Genomic DNA, 5,791 nt, shown 5'->3' with positions numbered 1-5,791 from the left:
TGTTCTAAGCAGCTGAGTGTGGCTTCATAAACACACAAAAAGTCTCCTCAAAATCCTCTGGTTGATTGGGAGACTAGAAAAAAAGGATACATAGTCATTGTGGTGGTGATTAGCACAAAATGTGTCATAGAAGTAGTTAATTATTCTTGAGGTAGCTACGACAGTCCCTAGAGCCACGCAAATCACCAATGTAAAATACAACATACTTTCAAGAAATTAAAATGCTTATTGGACAAATGGCTCAAGATCAAAGAGTGCTTTTGTTTAGAGTCATCTAGTGACATTTTCTCAGTTCCTGGCTAGACAGTGGGAGGTGCTACTTACCATCTACCTCCTGTCCTCTTAACCCGTAGCTTGTTACATTAAGTTAGGAAAGTTTTATGTGTATAATTTGTGAAGTTCTCTTGAGCAGACAGTGCTATATAAATGTGAAATGCTGTTATTAATAATAAAGGTTGGCTAACCTAGGAATACTGTAGAATTAAAGTAATGAGATTCTATTTTTAGGCAGACTTGCCAATAACATGCAAGTATGATAAGGCTGTGATTTAAAGCTCCCTTTAGCCTTCCTTACCTCTAAAGAGTACATTTTCTGGGCCGCCTACACACAGTAGTCAGCCTCACAGAGCTCTATTAAGGCTAATGGTAGCTCCGTGTTTGAATCCCAGCATGCCCAGCTAAAAATAGGCCTTGGTCTTTCAGACATGAGAACCTGTCTCATAGACAACTAGCTTTCACAAAATAGAGATCGGCTTTTTTCCCTGGCAAAGCTGATCACTCTTTTTGAAATGATAAGAAAAAACCCTCTACAATGTGTTTTGAATTTTTTATCCATCTGTACTTACGTGAAGATATAGGATGTGTTTGGGGAGCTTAGTTATGTTTGCTTTCAGATCGGAAGAGATATTTCACAAAGACCCAGGTTCAAAGTGATTCACAAGTAAGAAGGAAGTCCCACTCCTCAGGAAAAAAAAAAATAATTAGCTCTTCCTCCACTAATGTTCAGGTCAATGCTTTGTCAATAACAGTAACTCTTCTTCACCAATTTAGTGCAGCCTATAAAGATCATTATGACTCATAATTACAGATGCAGATTTATGTCAAAATGCATGTATAAATCTCCAGTTCTGGCCATGGGTCACCTCTTATCAGAAAAAAAGATTTATGTAAGGAGACGCTCTCCTTGATCCCGCTGGGCATTTTTCTCTTTCCGTTTTGGGGGTGGCATTATAAGGTCCGCTTTCAGTGACACAAATGCCACCCGGGCTGTGTTAGGGATCCAGAGCAGGAAGGAGCAGGAAGCTGACCGGCTGTGGAGGTGGGTGACGGGATGAGGGGGATGTAGCTGTGGAAAGAGCTTTCTGGGGTTATTGTTCTCTGGCGAAATGAAGTTCACCTTTAAACACCTGCAGGCCAGACCCGGTAAATCAAAGAAAGATGATTATCTGGACAGAGAGAGATGGACTGAGTCTTGTGAGAGCTGAGGTCTACAGCTTGATTCTGGGCACAGGACAGGCCCAAGCTCTATGGAGGCCAGAATGACCACTTTGCCAAAGAGTTTTTAAATGCGTTTCCTGCTAGGAGAGCTGAGTTTTCAAACATCACCTGGTCTCCAGAGAACAATCTCCCTGATGGCAGAGAGGCAGGGTTTCCCAGCACCTATGGGGCACACCCACATCCTTTACGTGTGCCCAAGTAACCGCCGGGAAGCTGCCGGCTCATCTCTTGAATAACTGCCTGACTGCTGGATTTGGAGTATTACTCTGAGAATGCCCAGAAAGTACACTTTTTTCCTGCCTGTAGATCTCAACCATATATAGCCAACCGAAGCGTATGTCCACAAGACCTGCAAAGATAGTCACCATATCTTTATTCATTACAGCCCAATGCTGGAGACAACCCAAACATTCATCAACAGGTGAATCAGTAAACAAACTGTCACATATCCTCATGTTCAGCAATAAAAAGCAACAAGCTACCGATGCTCACATAACATAGATGAAGCTAAAAAATGTTACTTTAAGTGAAAGAAGCCAGACACAAAAGAGTGCTTAGTGTATGAATCCATTTATTTGAATTTCAAGGACAGGTAAAACTGAACCATGAAAACAAATCACAATACTAGCTATTTCCTTGAGGTAGAGGGTTATTGACTAGAAAGTTATACCAGGGAACTCTAGGTGATGACAATGTGTTATACTCTAAGCTGGGCAGGGGTTAACGTGGTAGTTACATATGTAAAACATTCACTGGGCCGTACACTAAGATTTGTGCAATTTATTCTTTGTAAATTATAGCTCAATAAATAAAAGGTTTAAAAAGCTACGAGGAAAAATACAAGAAGAAAAGCTCATTTTATAAGAGCAATCATGAACAAAGACAGAATCACACAGATAGTCTAAAGAGTGAATGAAAATGGATAAATGAAAAAATATGAATCTTTTACCTCTCCTTCCTTTTATCACAGGAATGAAAATGTGGGGGCACAGAAAACTAAAATCATTATCCAGTATGCCTAGTAATTCACTCAGAGCTCTTCAATGGTTTATTTTCAGAGTGTTCCTCTTAAATTAGGAAATGCTTCTTTGGCAAGTTTCTTCTTAAGAAATGGTGTTTAAACATAAACAGCCAGGAAATAGATATTTTCAGTTGATTCATCACAGGTCTGAACAAGTGATCAATTAGTTAATGATACTGTTGGCCCTAACCCTACTTCAATAAAATGTAGTTCATCCTCTTGAATATTTACATTAATTAGGGCAGGGAGCTCTGGTGTTTTATGACAAAAAAATTGATACGAAGTACACATTTTCCATTTTTCATATGTACAGTATTCCTCTTTGCATTTGTCTTATGCTAAATACTTTCTAGTTGTTAAAAAAAAGTGTTCCTCAGGTACTTGCCTTCGCATGTCCCTAACAAAACAAAGAAGCTTCTTTTACAAAAACGATCATGACAGAATTTCCAAATGGCATCTGCTTCTCATTATTCAGTTGACATTTCCATCTCTGGAATTCTAAAGTTTGTCTGAAACTGTTAATGACATTTCTAAAATGCTTGCTGCATTTTAAAATGGACCTTAGAGATCACCAAAACCTTCCTCTTCTCTAAGGATGAGGAAACTGAGATCAAGGAAGGTTAAGCAACTCACCTGGACTTGCCTGCTCTGGCTGCCGCCTTGCATAAAATTTGGGTGCTTGCCTTGAATTGCTCGAGACTGGTAGATTCCATGATGAAAGAGATGTCACTGCTGTGCCCTTTGTGGGCACCTCATGCACATAGTTTAGAATGAGGAGCCCAGATAAATATCGTCTGTGGGACCTAGGGTAGGACTCAGTAATGGAATTCTTCTTCTGGTGTCTAGGTAACCCACAGTGAAGCCCCTATCAGACACTTAAGGCTAAACCTGTGTGTCGCCTTCCCAGTAACCCTGCACTTAGAGCTCTATGAGCCAGTGTGCTCTATGCACAGTGGGCTGAGAGCTGCTTTGCCTGTTCTTACATCTCATTCACTACTTACTAACTACAAAGATGAGTTTCTTGCATATTAAATTTCAGGTCTCTTGTCTGGAAAATAGGGATAATAAATTATGACCTTACTTTATTATTAGTTTTTTTAGGTTCAGAAAAATGACACAAGTCAAGTCAGCCTCATCTAGATAACTTGGGAATTTTAACAGGAAGATTATGCCCCGTCTTATTTTTCGTCGTTTTCCCAGGTCTACTTTCTTGCATACATTGCTTAATGAGCAGAATGCCCTTCTCTTTCCATTATACCCTGTTGGACTCCCTTAAAGCTCCAGCTCCCCAGCTTTTTAACTCTCTTTCCCTCTGCCCACCCCTCATCTACTGGTCTCCTATCACATGCATAGCTCACAGTACACATTTTAGCAACTAATTCCTTTGGCCTTGTAGTGCTCTTCGATTATTTTAGTGGATATAAACTTTCAGTAGCAATGGACCACATAATAGTTCTTCTGTGTCTTTACCAGGACCTAGCATAGGGAGGAACATGGCACGGATGTTTAAAAATCATTACAACTGAAGAATTAAGAGGGAGCAAATATTAAATGTTGATCTGAATGATGGCTGGTGAACTGTTTCAATGGTGATATCTATAAAATCATATTTTAAAATATATCTTATAGCAGAAATACTGTACCTGGGGGGGGTGGTGGTTCTTGCCTGAAGTGGAGCTACAGATTTCATTATAATCTACATTTTAAAAACCTGATGTTTCCTTTTAGTCCTGTTAGAGTGTATGACATTTAAGTATCAAGACAAAGTCCTACTTTGGATTTATCTATCAAATAAAGACACACAGCCAAAAATAAAACATGAAAACATATCTCCAATTCAGGTCCATGGTTGTGTTCTTTTTAAATACTAGAAAAGTAATAGAGCCATTAAAACTATACAATAGCACTTGTAAAACTTATGGTGAACATTATAAATATATTGGAAAATTGTGTCAAAAGCTTTAGAGAAAGAACTCCAAGTACTTAGGCTTAACTGTAGCAGAAACTTTTCTTTCCCTTTATGTTCCTATGGCTGACTAGCTTCTATTTCACAAAAGATCTTTCTCAAGCAGAGATCAGAGTGTATAATTGTTTGGAAGATTGCCACTCACATTGAAACTTTAACTTTTACAAGGCTTTGGTCCAATTTTGTGATTTATTTAAACAACAAATATTTTTCCCATTTATGTGAGCTCACTGCTTGCCTTAGGCATCTTAATTTTAATTTTTGTGTATCCCCAGGTAGTGGCCAAGATATCTTAAATGCCAGAAAGAACAAAGACAAGGAAGAGATAGTTCCTGCATCTTATGGTTGATTTTTTGGGGCATGAATCCCAGTTCTTTATCCAGTTTACTTATTCAAGATGCCAGTATTTAGGTGCTATTGTTAGAATGGGGGCATAACTGTACAGAGCTATCCAGCTATAATATACAAGGTTTTCTGGTGTTCTCTTATTTTTAACTAATAACTAAAACTTGTATACACTTATGATGTACTTGATGTTTTAAAATATATATACATTGTGAGGTGACTAAGTTAAGATAATTAATGTAGATAGCACTTTTTTTTTTTTGCCTGGGCAAAGTGGCTTTATTAGAGAAAGTCATGGTTACATAGCTATGATGTACGAGTTGGCATTGGGGCCCTTCTTCTTGCCAAAGGTGGGCAAAACGTTGACGAAACGCTGGTTGTATGGCATCTGCCACTTGGCTCAGCCTGTCTTCTTCTTTTCTTGTTTGGGCACCTTGGGAGTCTGACTTCTCATTTTTCCAGCCTGAGCTAGGGAACCATGGACTTTACCTCCAAGCATGCGGCTGGCTACTTCCAGAGTGGCCAGGGCTTCCACCTCACCCTAGGATGAGGCCTAGGGAGGCTTCATCCTCCAGCAGTTTGCCTGCCAGGAACATGATTTGATCTTCTGATGCGATGCCCTCCAGTGCCGCCACATGAGCCTTGATGTGGGCGACCGTCTCCTGGCCAGTCACTTCGCGGGTATGTAGGTCCCGGGCAAGGACAAAAAGCTGCATGTTGATGACTGAGCGGCTGAGCCAGCCACCACTACCACGAAGATGGAGCCCAGAAAGAGCAATAGTACATATTTTGTGGTGAAAACATTTAAGATCTCCTCTTAGTAATTTTAAGTACCTAATATATTACTAGTAACTATAGTTACGATGTTGTAAATAGATCTCTTGAATCTATTCCTTCTACCTACCTGATATTTTGTGTCCTCTGACCAACACGTGGCCAATCCATTCTGTCTACTTTAGGCC

The 5,791-nt window shown here is 39.6% G+C and overlaps 1 pseudogene; it reads right to left on the bottom strand.

Moving 5' to 3' along the window:
- Positions 1-5,127: 5,127 nt before the first annotated feature.
- Positions 5,128-5,551, bottom strand: LOC102004550 (annotated as a pseudogene).
- Positions 5,552-5,791: the final 240 nt, after the last annotated feature.

The sequence above is a fragment of the Chinchilla lanigera genome, unplaced genomic scaffold (genome assembly GCF_000276665.1).
Source record: "Chinchilla lanigera isolate Chin_1 unplaced genomic scaffold, ChiLan1.0 scaffold00002, whole genome shotgun sequence".
NCBI classification, from domain to species: Eukaryota; Metazoa; Chordata; class Mammalia; order Rodentia; family Chinchillidae; genus Chinchilla; species Chinchilla lanigera.
The sequence above is the reverse complement of the archived record's forward strand: the minus strand, read 5'-3'. Positions and strand labels throughout refer to the sequence as shown.